This window comes from Saccopteryx leptura, chromosome 9, assembly GCF_036850995.1.
Source record: "Saccopteryx leptura isolate mSacLep1 chromosome 9, mSacLep1_pri_phased_curated, whole genome shotgun sequence".
NCBI lineage: Eukaryota > Metazoa > Chordata > Mammalia > Chiroptera > Emballonuridae > Saccopteryx > Saccopteryx leptura.
In genome coordinates, this window is record NC_089511.1 from 29873550 (window position 1) to 29890158 (window position 16609).

The 16609-nt window shown below is 39.5% G+C and overlaps 1 protein-coding gene across 1 annotated transcript in view; it reads right to left on the reverse strand.

Annotated features, from left to right (window-relative positions):
* Positions 1-16609, reverse strand: part of CDYL2 (chromodomain Y like 2) — a 179725-nt gene that overhangs the window by 154414 nt on the left and 8702 nt on the right. The window lies entirely within an intron of this gene.

Genomic DNA, 16609 nt, shown 5'->3' on the forward strand with positions numbered 1-16609 from the left:
TTCTTTGAAAAGATTCAAAAAATTGCCAAACCTTTAGATACACTAAGAAGAAAAGAGAGGAGACTTAAATTGCTTAAATTAGAAATTAAAGACAGAACATTACAACAGACCTTACAGAAATAAAAAAGAATTATGAAAGAATGCTGTAAACAAATAACATTGTTCATGTAGTGTAAGTGACAAGTTAAATAATCTACGTGAAATGGAAAAATTCCTAGAAACACATAAACTACCAAAACTGACTCAAGAATAAATAGAAAATTTGTATAGATCTAGAACAAGTAAGGAGATTGAATCAATAATCAAAAATTTCTCAGCAAAGAAGTTCTGGCCAGAGCAATCAGACAAGAGAAAGAAATAAAAGGCATCCATATCGGAAAAGAAGAAGTAAAGGTATCATTTTTTGCAGATGATATGATCCTATACATCGAAAACCCAAAAGACTCCACAAAAAGATTACTAGAAACAATAAACCAATACAGTAAGGTCGCAGGATACAAAATTAACATACAAAAGTCCATAGCCTTTCTATATGCCAACAATGAAATATTAGAAAACGAACTCAAAAAAAACAATCCTCATCACGATTGCAACAACAAAACAAAAAAAATACCTAGGAATAAACATAACAAAGAATGTAAAGGACCTATATAATGAAAACTACAAAGCATTGTTAAGAGAAATTGAAAAAGACACAATGAGATGGAAAAATATTCCTTGTTCTTGGATAGGAAAAATAAATATAATCAAAATGGCCATATTACTCAAAGCAATTTATAAATTTAATGCAATTCCCATCAAAATTTCTATGACACTTTTTAAAGAAATGGAACAAAAAATCATCAGATTTATATGGAACTATAAAAAACCCCGAATAGCCAAAGCAATCCTGAGGAAGAAGAATGAAGCTGGGGGCATTACAATACCTGACTTCAAACTATATTATAGGGCCACGACAATCAAAACAGCATGGTATTGGCAGAAAAATAGACACTCAGACCAATGGAACAGAATAGAAAGTCCAGAAATAAAACCACATATATATGGTCAAATAATTTTTGATAAAGAGGCCAACAACACACAATGGAGAAAAGAAAGCCTCTTCAACAAATGGTGTTGGGAAAACTGGAAAGCCACATGCAAAAGAATGAAACTTGACTACAGCTTGTCCCCGTGTACTAAAATTAATTCAAAATGGATCAAAGACCTAAAACAATAAAGTACATAGAAGAAGACATAGGTACTAAACTCATGGACCTGGGTTTTAAAAAGCATTTTATGAATTTGACTCCAAAGGCAAGAGAAGTGAAGGCAAAGATAAATGAATGGGACTACATCAGACTAAGAAGTTTTTGCTCAGCAAGAGAAACTGATAACAAAATAAACAGACAGCCAACTAAATGGGAAATGATATTTTCAAACAACAGCTCAGATAAGGGCCTAATATCCAAAATTTACAAAGATCTCATAAAACTCAACAACAAAAAAAACAAACAATCCAATAAAAAGATGGGAAGAGGACATGAACAGACACTTCTCCCAGGAAGAAATACAAATGGCCAACAGATATATGAAAAGATGCTCATCTTCATTAGTTATTAGAGAAATGCAAATCAAAACTACAATGAGATACCACCTCACACCTGTTAGATTAGCTATTATCAACAAGACAGGTAATAGCAAGTGTTGGAGAGGCTGTGGAGAAAAAGGAACCCTCATTCACTGTTGGTGGGACTGTAAAGTAGTACAACCATTATGGAAGAAAGTATGGTGGTTCCTCAAAAAACTGAAAATAGAACTACCTTATGACCCAGCAATCCCTCTACTGCGTATATACCCCAAAAACTCAGAAACATTGATACGTAAAGACACATGTAGCCCCATGTTCATTGCAGCATTGTTCACAGTGGCCAAGACATGGAAACAACCAAAAAGCCCTTCAATAGAAGACTGGATAAAGAAGATGTGGCACATATACACTATGGAATACTACTCAGCCATAAAAAATGATGACATCGGATCATTTACAACAAAATGGTGGGATCTTGATAACATTATACAGAGTGAAATAAGTAAATCAGAAAAAACCAAGAACTACATGATTCCTACATTGGTGGGACATAAAAACGAGACTAAGAGACATGGACAAGAGTGTGGTGGTTACAAGGGGTGGGGGGAGGGAGGGCATGGGAGGGAAGGAGGGAGAGGGGAAGGGGAGGGGGAGGGCCACAAAGAAAACTAGATAGAGGGTGACGGAGGACAATCTGACTCTGGGCGATGGGTATGCAACATAATTGAATGACAAGATAACATGGACATGTTTTCCTTGAATATATGTACCCTGATTTATTGATGTCACTCCATTAACATTAATAAAAATTTATTTTAAAAAATTTTTTCTCAGCAAAGGAAAGGGCAGGACCAGATGGCTTCACTGGTAAATTCTACCAAATATTTAAAGAAGAATTAACACCAATCCTTCTCAAACTCTTCTAAAAATTTAAAAGAAGAGGAAATACCTACTAATTCATTCTGTGATGCCAATATTACCCTGATACCAAAACAGATAAGACACACACACACACACACACACACACACACACACACACAGTCTAGACCGACATATGAATACAGCTGCAAAAATCCTCATCAAAATACTAGCAAACCAAACCCAGAGCATATTAAAAGGATCATACACCATGACCAAGTGGTTTTTGTACCAGGAATGCAAGGGTGGTTCAATATATAGTATCCTATAAATGTAATACGTTGTATTAATATACTGAAGGAAAGAACACAAAATCATTTCAACTGACATATAAAAGGCATTTGACAATATCCAACACCCTTACATAATAAAAACAGCAGAAAACAAAGTACAGAGGAAACTTTCTCAACATGATAACGAGCATGTATGAAAAATTCAGAGCCAACATATTCAACGGTAAAGGTTGAAAGCTTTTCTCCTAAGATCAGGAACAAGACTATAATACCTGCTTTCTATGCTTCTATTCAACATACTACTGAAGTTCTACCCTAAATCTAACACCAAAACCACAGACAACAAAAGAAAAAAAATAGATACTGCATTAAAATTACAATTTTTGTGTATCAAAGGACACTGTCAAGAGAGTGAAAAGACAACCCATTGAATGCAAGAAAATATTTTCAAATCATGTATCTGATAAGAGTTTACTATCCAGAATATACAAAGAACTCCTCCAGCTCAACAATAGAAAGATCAACATCCAATTTAAAAGTGGGCAAAGAACATAAATAGACATCTCTTCAAAGAAGATATACAAATGCCAGTATGCACGTAAAAAGATGCTCAATACCATTAGTCATTTATAGGAAAGGCAAATCAAAACCATGAGATACTATTTCTTAATTACCAAGATGGCTATCTTTTTTTTTTTAATGAAAAGTAACACATATTAGTAAAGATGTGAATAAACTGGAACCCTCAATCAATTGCTGGTGAAAACATGCAGATGTTGTGGAAAACAGTTGGGCAGTGTCTCAAAAAGTTAAACGTAGAATTACAATATAATGCAGCAATTCCACTCTTGTGTATATACTCAGAAAAATAGAAAATGGGGACTCAGATACTTGAAAGCCAAGTTCATTGTAGCATTATTCACAATAGCCAAAAGGTAGTAACAACCCAAGTGCCCATTAACAGATGAATAGAAACACAAAAGTATTATACATATACACCAGGGAATATTATTTGGGCATAAAAAGGGATGAAATTCTGCCTACATACTACAACATGGATAAACCTTTTTTTTTTAATATTTTATTTATTGACTTTTTAGAGAGAGAGACAGAGAGAGAGAGAAGGGGGAGGAGCAGGAAGCATCAACTCCCATATGTGCCTTGACCAGGCAAGCCCAAGGTTTCGAACCGGCAACCTCAGTGTTCCAGGTTGACGCTTTATCCCACTGCGCCATCACAGGTCAGGCAAATAAACCTTAAAAACACTATGGTAAGTAAAAAAAAAAATAATACAGATAGCTAAGGCTTTAATATTGTTTAATTCTATTTATATGAAGTATATAAAATAGGTAAATCCATAAAGACAGAAAGCAGATCAATGGTTGCCATAAGATGGGGAAATGTGGAATGACTACTTAATGGGTGTGGGATTTCCACCTGGTGTGATTAAAAAATGTTTTGGAATAAGATAACGGTGATGGTTGCACAACACTGTGAAAATGCTAAATGCCACTGAACTATACACTTAAAAATGGTTAAAATGGCAAATTTTATGATATAATATATATATATTACCACAACAAAAAAAGTAAAAGTACATATATAAGTAAAACTTTGACAAAAAGTTAATACAACTTTTGCTACACTTATTCTATTCTTTTTTCTACTTTATTAGTGTTTTTGCTTTTATTTATATTTATTCGTTCCTTTTATTTTGTTGTTCTCTCTTTAGATGATGAGTTTATTCTTCTTTGTTTTTAATATATGTGTTTGTTATAAATGTTCCTCAAACCACCAATTTACCAATTACACAGAAGTCCCAAGACTATGGTTTTCACTCATGTTATTTTTAAAATAGCTATCTTGTAATTCAGGTTCTGATTTTTCCAAAGATTAAATTAATAAAAAGTTCAGTGTCCAAATTACAAGAAATAAACTTTTTTTCAAAGCCTTTATTTATTCATTTTAGAGAGAAAAGAGATGAGGGGAGGGAGGGAGAGAGAGAGCGAGAGCGAGAGCGAGAGAGAGAGAGAAAAGCAGGAAGCATCAACTCCCATATGTGCCTTGACCAAGCAAGCCCAGGGCCTCAAACCAGCAGGCGACCTCAGTGTCCCAGGTGGACGCTTTCTCCACTGCGCCACCACAGGTCAAGCCAAGAAATGAACATTACTGACAAACTGAGAATTAGTCTAAAAGTAATACATTTCAAGTAGGGTATTAAACAGATTAGAGATGTCCATGAGAAAACAAGCAGGAGGGGAACAATTGGAAACATACCTGATAAAAGCGGGGGGGGGGGGGAATAAAGATGATTACTCCGGAGGGGAAAACAATCCCAATTTCTAGTGGCCTAGAACTTTCTGGAATACTTGAAAGACTTCCACAAGCACCTGTTATGCTCTAGGTGCTGATGAATCGCTGAACCAGACGTGACCTTCCCCTCAAGAAGACAGTCCTTAAATAAGTACAAAAATAACTGACTAATTACAAGCACCAGTGTTGTGAAGGATAAGCAAGGGGTCCTCAGAGAATATGTAACAGGGACGTGTGCCCTGCGACGTGTGCACTGGTGGGGGGGGGGGCGGGTTAGGGTAAGCACCCTTGGTGAATCAACTTTAGTGCTGAAAAGTGAGGGAAGAGCAGACCAGGCAGGGCCAGGGGCTCCAGACATAAGAAACAGCATGAGTAAAGGTCCTGGGGCAAAAAACAAACAAACAAACATGTGAATGAACTGAAAAGAGGCAGTGAGTGTGGTACACAGAGGAAGAGGGAGAGTCGTCTTAGCTGAGCCTGGAAAGGCAGGCAGGCAGGTGTTGGATTGTGATAAGTATTTGGGACATTTGCCCAAGAGCAATGGGAGGCCAAGGAAGACTTTGGAAAGACATGTTCAGAATTACCTTTGCAATCAACCACTTTAGATAGGGTATGAGAATACAGGGTGGCGAAGAGGAAATGTTGGGGAGCCCAGTTAAGAGGCTATTGTTTTTTCCAGAGGAAGAAATGAATAGCATGGACTCGGGTGGCAGCTGGGGAAATGGCACTACCTAGGAAATGAAACTGATAGCTCTTGGTGATTGAATTTACTGCACTTACCAACAGGTAGAAATTGCTCAAGAAGGCAGACTTTGATTCACAAAGCATTTTCCAACAGCTAGCACTATATGCCAAAATCAAAGAGGCTACCCTTTGAGAGAGAGTATCTTGTTTCCTTAGAAAGTATCCTAGAAGGATGGGCGATCATTTGTGAAGGATGTATGTGCTGGATGAGAAATTAGACTAGATGACATGTAAGATATCCCAGCCTCTAAGACTCTTTGCAAAAATCAATATACATGTCAGGCCATCTGGACAACTCAGTGTAAAACACCTAGGAAAGAAATAAATCATGTGTGTTTATGCATGTATATGAATTATCTCCCATCTCTGTTTTCCTCTCTATTTAAGCTGAGTCTCTCACAGAAAAACGCACTGATCAATTACCATCAGTACTTCGTAGCTTGTCATGCAGATGGTGAAAAAAGTATTGTATGCCTCTTTCTGGTTCATTGCGTTTCTTTAAGTATTGGTATAAATACTTCTACTTATTTGTATATTTTATCTTAATTTTAGTAAATATCAGTAACGTACATGCTCTGCCAATATTTTTAAAGCCAAATGAGCAGACTATTTGATGGAATCTGGAATTACCTGCCTCACCAATGGGAAACCTCGCTGGACTGAGAACAAATCCATACAAGGCACACTGTCCACCAGGCACCAAACTGAAAGTACAGCCTATGGTAGCAAAGAAAGAGTTTCAAAAATACTACCCTTCCAATTCCAACCATAAAGGGATACAAACACCATGCCAACCAAAAGGGGTGGGGGAAGCACATGGGAAAACATACTGAGGCTCAGAAATATGCTGAAACAATGAGACCAAGACATGTTAACCACTGCCCTCAAAACCAGTGTTCTCCTCAATACTAGAGCCTGAGTGAGGGTCAGCCAACATGGAGACCTCCGAAACTGTTCCTCCGTGGTAATGCCTAGCAGGCAGAGCCATCGCTGTCTCTGATACTCCGTGTGGCTCACAGCAGTGTTGACACACCTCTACTCAGGATGCGAAGGAAGAAATTTCCACCCCATTCAATGCATTTCACAGGCACTGCACACACCAGCACGCAGGCTGGCCTACGCAACCCCTGCCTTGAATGATACGACGACACACAATTGTGTTTCCATGCTGTAAGCATGGAGAAGCAGGATGACTTCCTTGTTCCTTTTCTTGTTCTGCAACTCTCACTGACCTATACCGCGGGTTCTGTGGAAAGCACAGGTGCAAGAGAGTGTGACGGTTGGAGTACCACCTAAAAACAAAAGGAGGGAGGTTAGAAGGGGAAGATGAGTAATGGTGCTTTGTGTCACCTAGTCTAAATTGTGTCTCTACCATCTGGTGGCTGTGAGCTTCAGTTTCTGAATCAAAAAATGGGGATAATATTAGTACCATCCTGCAGGAAAAACTAAATGAGATCTTGTGCATGAAGAATTTAGACAGTGTCGGGCACACAATAAAGACTCATCAAATGCTTTATTACTGTTTTTTCTATTATTAAGATTATTTTATACAAGAATCATAACAAGTTGCACTTCAATAACCTCTTTGTTCATCAACCAGAATCAGAGACTAGATTTCTTCAAAAGATATGCCAATTCATTAACTCAAAAACTAACAGGATTTGCACAGGCTTCCCTAAAAGTCAATACCACAAACACGGCCACACAAGACAGCACAGTGAGAGATAATAAAACATAGAAGTGCCTCAACGTGTCACTTAGCCATGTTTGATAACCAAGGTAAGAAATCAATCTATGACTTTCTACCTAGTACCAAATGTACATCAATTCAGAGATAAAACCAGGTCTATAGTTTGAAGAAAGTCCGTATGTTTTTGCATCCCATAGGCAGCCTTGGTGTGGCTGCCTCCCTCTTTCTATTAACTACAAAACTCTTACTCAAGTCTGTTTCACAGGTCTCTGTGCGTACCATATTCTTCAAAGGGACTGTGGTTTCAGGTGGCAACACTGACACGCTCATATAGCAATGTAAATATCAAGACACAAAAATTTTTACCCCTTCCTTTTTTCCTGCAACAGGTGCTTTGGATTCCACGACTTGATCTGACTTCCAGCGGTTTGTAAATGAGTTTGGATTTCCAAGAAAAGTGAAGACATTGAGTGCTCCCCCTAATGTCAAGGCCTATGATGTCAGTCAGATGAGGAGAGTCCTGACCCCACTGTTCATCAACAAGAGAATCAATCAAGACTCAAGGTTGGACTGAGCCTCACTGGCCTCCTTTACTAAGTCTGGCATAAGCAAGAAATAATTATCTCAACATTTTCAAGATGACTCTACAGAATAATCCAGGAAGATATTGTCTCTGTCTCATGTATGATTTTAGTGAATGCAAACATCCAGCATTTGTACCCTTTAACAGAGTAAAAGAGGCCAACACTTTTGACTGTTTGATGGAGATGTTAGTGAATACTAAAATGATGACTTCAAACCCCCGAACCAACTCCAAGCTTCAGCAACCCTCTGAATGCAAGACTGCATTTGCTTTACTGATAATACAAAGCTGGGTGCTGTCAGTGAGTATTGCTTATAAGAAACCAATTCCATCAATTAATCCAGCAATAAAGACATAGGAAGTACACTCAAGACTTATATGCTCTTAGGAAAACTGAAATGTTGAAATGCCTTCAAGCTTCATACAAAACAGTCTGTAGAGATATCAAAGCCCATTATTTCAAGCTGAATATAGATATTAATTCTTTCATTCAACACACTTGGTTCTTTTAGACTTGCCCTGTGCTAGGTGCTAAAGATGGAACAGGCACAGAGAATCACTGCCCTCACACAACGTATAATCGAGTGGGAGATTTAGAAAGTAAGATAATAAATGACAACATATTTGAGTGCTACAATGAGAGAAGATCAGGGTTCTACTGGAGCCCAAAGAAAACCCTCAGGGGAGTTTTGCCAAGAGCAGCATCAATGCTGAGACGTAAAGAATGAGTAGAAATTAACCAAGCGACAATGTGGCAGGGCTGCTAATGGGGAGTGCTCCTGTATTTGGAAGGGTGTGATTAAAGTAGAGCACAGGAGCATGAGGAAGCAAGGGCAGGTCTCTCTGGACAGACCTTGTGCTAAGTGAAGAACTTAGAGGTGAGAAGAGATCGAATCACAAAGCACCTAAATCACTGAAAGGTATTTCATCAGGAGAGGGGCATGATAGAATGGGGGTTTTAGAAAGACCCTCGTGAGTACAATATGGAGAAAAACTGGACTAGATGCAGAGATGTCAACTGAGAGGTACCGGAGTGACCCAAACAATGGGAATTGTCTCCGGAATTAAAGTAGCGAGAGTGGATATGAAGAGAAAAAACAATTCAAGAAATACGCAGGATGCTGAATCAACAGAATACATGGGGTGTCTGGGCCAAAAAGGAGGCGAGGTTTCTCCAGCTAAGGAGCAGGTGGATGGAGGAAGGACTGAGCTAAAAACCCAGAAGGAAAAGCAAGTTTTACATAGGAAGAGCCTGCCGTATTTCCCCATGTATAAGACGCAGCCTTTTTTGAAATATTCGGGGTCTAAAAACTGGGTGTGTATTATACAGTGGTTGTAAATATTTTTCCTTCATTTCCTGCTCTTTCATGCTTGTTTTTGCACTCATTGTTAAAGACAGTGATTCGTCATCAGATACAGATGAGGACAGGCTAATAGATGAGAGTTCTGACAGTGATGAGTTGTATGAATTTTATGATGAATAAAACTTGAGTTCAATAACTTTATGTAATACATTTTTTTCAAATTTCAGGCCCCAAAATTAAGGTATGTCTTATACATGGAAGCATCTTATAATGGGGAAATACAGTAAGTCCAACTTTGGGTATTCTGAGTTTTAAAGAGCTGAAGTGGAGTTAGATGGCTTGCTCTGGAGCTCAGGAGAAAAAATCCAGATGAGTGTCCATCTTAGAAATGCTCCATACAGTCACGTTAGCACCAGGAGAGAACAGAAGAAGCCTGGGTCCAAACCATACGGAGCTCCAATGGTTAAGGAACAGGCAACAGAAGATGAAGATACAAAGGCAAGTGAGAAAGAGAGAACCAGTCAGGGAAATGCCTCAAGGATAAGGGGCAGGTCAGTAGTATGTGACTTATGGGGGGCGGGGGGATGGATCACTTTGTAAGTTATGTAAATGTCTCACCAATATGCTGTACACCTGAAACGAATACTGAATGTCAACTGTAATCGAAAAGGTAAAGAACAAAATTTTTAAGAGTAAAGGGTAGATGCCCAACAGAAATGATAGCCTCTATTAATTCCCTGCAGGTGGCCCTCTGTTACATGCTATGTGGTCCTAACACATGGTCAACCTGTCAGTACTCAAGACTCGTGCTGACCCAAGAGGCTCCAATGACAGATGTTGTCTTCAACAGAGGCACTGATAATCCAAAATATAACCAAGGTGACAGATGTGTATTCTGGGGGTTCAAGAGCAGAGAGACCCACCAATCAGTGAACAGTGAGACTGATGGTATAGTGGATAATGAGATACTCCACCCAAGTCCCGTGCCCATCCCCTCAGCTTCTAGAAACATTCTGTTGCTCAAGGTTCACAAATGTGTCCCTGAAAGGGAACTGCCCTCCACCGCAGAGACCATCCTTGGCCAAGAACATACTCCCTCCTGTCTGGCTGATGCTGGGACAGGAGGGCCCAGTTCCCTTGCCTCATCTGGGACATTTCTGAAGGGCCATTCCAGCTTCTAAGCTGCCCATAGGATCAGATGAGACCTCAACTGCAACCTCACTGCAGGTCAGCTTCTCCATCTCTCCAATCCTGCCTTCCTCGCTTCCTTACAGGTAAAGCTCTCAAGAGTATTCTCTGGACACAATTCTGCATTCCAGAGTCCATTCCCAGGCAGATCAAAGTAAAATGATTGGTGTACGTGAAACTGGGCCGAGCCACTGAGACCAGAGCAGAGAAAAGAGGCGGAGTTGCCGATGCAGAGGCCGCTGTAAACTACATGGCAGTCTCTGCGTGTGTCGGTGTGAAGTCTCACTCTGTCACCTGCAAAACTTCACAGAGACTGGCTACTCTCCATCTAGTCATCACTCATGATGAAGGACGATGGCTTGAATGTTTCAATTCAGTTTAAGGGATTTTTATCACCTAATAAATCTATACAAAATCTGGTAGAAGGCAAAATGAAAACTTGAAGTTCAAGGACAATCTGAAGGAATCATCTTGGAAAAAAGGGACAGGCTAATACCAAGCAGGAAGCAGTACAGAAAGGTCACACAAGAGAAGGCCAAGGTGGCCTAGAAGCATAGGTTTGAATGTTTTCAATGATTCGCTCAACAAATACTTGTTAAAAGGCTATAATGTGCCCGGCCAAGTGCCACAAGCCACAAATTGGGAACACCATTGTGAATAATATAAAGATGGTCCCTGCCATCACAGAGCTTAGAGCAGGGGTCCCCAAACTTTTTACACAGGGGGCCAGTTCACTGTCCCTCAGACTGTTGGAGGGCCAGACTATAAAAAAAAACTATGAACAGCCTGACCTCTGGTGGCGCAGTGGATAAAGCGTCGACCTGGGAACACTGAGGTCGCTGGTTCAAAACCCTGCACTTGTCTGGTCAAGGCATATATGGGAGTTGATGCTTCCTGCTCCTCCCCCCTTTCTCTTTCTCTCTTTCTCTCTCTCTCTCTCTCTCTCTCTCTCTCTCCCTCCCTCCCTCCCTCCCTCCCTCCTCTCTAAAATGAATAAAAAAAAAACTATGAACAAATCCCTATGCACACTGCACATATCTTATTTTAAAGTAAAAAACAAAACAGGAACAAATACAATATTTAAAATAAAGAACAAGTAAATTTAAATCAACAAACTGACCAGTATTTCAATGGGAACTATGCTCCTCTCACTGACCACCAATGAAAAGAGGTGCCCCTTCTGGAAGTGCGGCGGGGGCCAGATAAATGGCCTCAGGGGGCCGCATGCGGCCCGTGGGCTGTAGTTTGGGGACCCCTGGCTTAGAGTCTAGCAGAAAATGCTGGAACTCAGTCATGTAAGCCTTTCCCCAATCAAAATGGTTCCAGGAAATCTAACACATAAAATCAGATGCATGTGGTCATTTCTTAGTGCAGATGTCTTTTGTACGTTTAACTTAGGATACTTTATTATCACTGAGCTAACTCAGGAGTGCAGGAACACCTATTTTGATAATTAGCAACATTTTTAAATGAGGTCCAAGGATGTTAGCTGTCTTCAAAGAATGGCCTGGGCAATTTATATCTGCATTTGATGAGTTTTTAAATATGAAAATGAATTTTGATTCACTATGAAATGTGGTTGTAAGTGGTAGCAGGTTTGATTTGGTTTGATCATCCCGATTTACAATCTTGGGGCATTCTTTTTTCTAACTAATGCTGAAGTCTAAAAGGAAAGATGAAGGAAATGTTTTGTGGTTGAACCTCTAACATATAACAACTACTCATTCCTTCTCTCAAATTTAAAAGTCGGGGCAGAAGGACCTAGAACTCTTAGCAAGCTCCAACACTACCATTTATACCATATAAGAAGACAAGGTGTTAAGACTTTCAGTTATGGTCACATACTATTACACCATGTCTGGTTTATCAACCACACCACCTGAACCTGGAGTAGTGTTTAATGAGAGTGAGTTATATTGTGCTGTAAAGCGTGTTCGCTTATACATTTTTGTGAGAGGAGATATAAGTGGGCCTGGATTTTTAAAAGACTGTTATAGACCTACAACATTGCTAAAACAATGCATCTACTAGAAGTTCAAATACATGTCCAGGCGTGGCAGAAAAAGCTGTATTCTGAAGTCTGCTCACAAAAACAACAGTTGACCTGGCTGTCCCTCTTATCACACTGAACACTCTGACATGTTAAAAATGTGGTCTATATGTGGGTGTTAGGTTTTTTAATGCTCACATTCTGAACAACAGCTTAAAAGACATTCGTGGCTGCAGCACCAGCACCTAGCATAGTCCTAGGCACATAGTTGACAAACAATAAATATTTGGTTGATGGATTATTGAACAAATGACTATTTTTAAATAAAGTCAAATTCAGCATTTGTGTAAAATCCATGGCTTATTAGTAAGACATGAGACATAATTTTGAAAATACTGGACCAGAAGACAAAGAAATGAAAATCAAAGAGGGAAATTCCCTCATCGAGAATCTGAGAATGTGGTGGTGACCCTTGGCAGGGAGATGCCTGGCGCGACTGTGTGTGGTCCAGAACCCCAGCCCCACAGATGTGTTCCTACAGTCTCCATGCTGACACTCCTCTGAGTCAGTTATAAAGCAGTGTAGTCATGGGGCAGTGTCAGGGATTCTGGGAGAGATTGGGTGACCAGAGTCAAGAGAAAATAATTGAGAGCAGTGTCCTTTATAAATAAGAGAAAGCAGGGTATAGAATGATAAATGAATGGCCCTCCAAGGCTACTCAGGAACCTGTCACTTTATAAGGCCTGGTTAGCTGGTGGGACTTTCACTGGAGTGATGTCACCTTTGGAAGCAGAAGCTTCTATCCACTGGCTAAGGCTAACTGGGTGATGTCAGAAGGAGACGATGCACGAAAGAAGGAACAAGAGGGAGTCAGTCGGGACCAATACTCTTCATCATTCACTCAACTACCAGAGCCAAAGGCTGACTCAAGTAAGGGGTGAATTTCAGACCCAGAAGAGGATTGCCCTAGAGGTCCAGCAGCACCTGTGCCTGCCATCCTGAGCATGGTGCCACTGGAACACCTGCAGCATGACACCAAGTACAGGCGGGTTCTTGGCGCTCTGGGCTTGCCCCTCTTCACACATGCCTACAAACGAGATGATGACAGCTACCAATAAGGAAGGTGTGTATTGAAAAAGAAACAGACTCAATCAGAAGGAGTTTTCAGAAACAGAAGAGGTCCTATTTTACAGCAAAGGCCACCCAGATTCAACGGATGACAAGAATTATCTGGTCACACAGTGTTATCAAATGGTGGAATGTGGATGTGAGCCTTGACTGTGCCAATCAGGATTCATCCAGAGAAGTAGTACCACTCGAATATACACATTAATTTATTGCAAGGAATTGGCTTCTGTGGTTGTGGGGCTGGCTAGGCAAGTCTGAAGGTCATCGCACAGGACAGTAGAAAGGACAAGCTGTAACTCTTCCAGGCTGAGGCTCTGACCACAAATGGAATTTCTTCTTCAGGGAAGCCTCGGTTCCATCCTTAAGGCCTTTCAACTATTTAAAGCAGGTCCACCAAGATAATCTAGGATCCTCTCCCTTGGTTAAAGTCAACTGATTATGAACTTTAATCACATCCACACAATACAACAACTAGATTAGTGTTTGACTGAATAGCTGAAGACTAAAGCCAACCAAGTTGACATATAAAAATGACCATCACATTCATTTCCCAGTTGTGTTCCATCCACTCCACCTCTCCTCTCAGAACAATGCTAACATGGCAAAACTGTAATGAAGAACGTTATCTCCTTGTCCTCAGCTTAGCAAGATCTTTTCCTAGAACAAATTTTATTTAGAGAGGTTCTACAACTACGTTATATGAGTTCTACTTTTTTCTCCAGATAAAATCACTGAAGACACCGGTCCTACTGACATAGGTCAATGAGAAAGGGATTTGTAGGGTGTATGAAAAATTACTTCTTCTAGGACTGTAGGTCCAATAACCCAAAGTCTATACCACAATATTTTATTATCCGAGTCATCCAAAGTAGCAAAGCATGTGTAGAAGTAGAATTGAGGTGACTGATACATTCTCCTACTCCACCCCAGGATATCACATTCAATCTCTCCTCGCTATCACACCCAAGATTCTTATGTGTCACCCATATAAGGAGTCTCTATATCCACATTCCCCACACCCATCAATCATCATCACACTGCAATCAAGTCCTCCCCCACCTGCCACACACTGATGGAATAGATGTCTCTCAGGGTTACCAATAACTTACTGGTTATGAAATCCAAAGGGAACTCGTTGTTGACCATAGTTTCTTTCTTGAAATGCAATTTTCCACTACCTTTAATAACAAGAAAGCCTCTTGTTTTTCCTTCTACCTCTCTTGCTAGTTCTTGTAAATCTATCTTTCTCTTCTTCTATCCCTTAAATGTGCATTTTCTCCAGTACTCTACCAATGGACCCTCCTCATATTTACACACTGGTATTTGGCTTTAATTATAATCTATACACAAATGATTCCTAATCTCTATCTCCATGCCGAATACTGTTTCTGAGCTTCAGACTCACATGACCTACCACTATCGACATCTATACCTGGATATCCCACAAACACTCTGAGTTCACTGTCCTTTCCATGTTCCCACTGCCTTCAATCAATGCCTCTTCCTAGGTTTTCTATCTCCATGACTAGTCCCACCATATCCCTAATGAACTGAAACAGAAACTAATCCCTACATACTGTCAATAAGGTTTCATTTGAAATGGAGAGGGGAGAATGCAACTAAAATTCACATTTTCCAGCCTCCTTTGCAGCTAGTTGACCACATAATTAGGTTCAGGACAATGAGCTGAAAGCAGAATTGTATAGAATTTCTAGACAGCTGTTTATAGAGGATGACTCAATTTTTGCCCTTCCCTTCTTCCTCCCTCTTACAAAAAAGGATGGCTAGGTCTCCATGGCCATCTTGGACCAAGCAGTGACCTTGAAGACAGAAGCCACAGCTGAAGATGAAAGAGGCAGAGAGAGCCTGGTATCCTTCATAGAGAACTTCATAGAGCATTATACCAACCTTGAACTACCTAGCTCCATGCTTATTTCACATTAGAAAACAAACCTTGTCTAAGCCACTGTATATTTTCTATCATATGCATCCAAACATAATCCTGACTGATACACCAAATTGTGTAGATTCTTATTTCCACTCTCTCCATCTCCACTAAAACTCCAGTGGTTCAAGCCACCAACATTGCTTGTTTCAATTTCTGAAATGGCATATTAACTGGTCACCTCGCTTCTGGTCTTTATCCAATCCATTGTCCGTGTCTGATGAGCAATCGGAGATTATATATCAATAATGTTTTTAAAATATTCACATTCTTCAAACTAGTAATTACACTTCTCAGAGTTTAAACTGAGAAAAATAATAAGCTATGCTTACAAATAATTATGTTTATGGAGATCAGTGACAGCAATATTTATAATGGTTTACAAATGGAAACAGTCTAGATGTTCAACAACAGGGGATTACAGAGAAAATGGTATATCTATTCATGTAAAAATTAACCTGTTATTAAAAATAATAATATAGAATAATATTTTAGGATGTAAGAAAATATTCACTTCTAATTATTTATTAGGGAAAAATGGGTTATAAAACAACATGTACCCTATGTTCCAATTTGGTTTATTTATTTATTTATTTATTTTTATTCATTTTAGAGAGGAGAGGGAGAGACAGAGGGAGAGAGAGAGGAGAGACAGAGACAAGTGGGAGAGGAGCAGGAAGCATCAACTCCCATATGTGCCTTGACCAGGCAAGCCCAGGGTTTCAAACCGGCGACCTCAGCATTTCCAGGTTGACGCTTTATCCACTGCGCCACCACAGGTCAGGCGCAATTTGGTTTTTTTAAATTACATAAGTATGTATAGAAGACAATTCTTATTTCATACCAAGAAAGTTAACACTGTAATTCAGATATCATATTAGTATTTATTGAACATCAAGAATGTACAAATGCATAACAATAGTCATTTTAGGTATTATCATTTTTATTTTTCTTTATGCATTTATTCTTTAAAGATTCAACAACAAATCGTTTTCAAAACCAG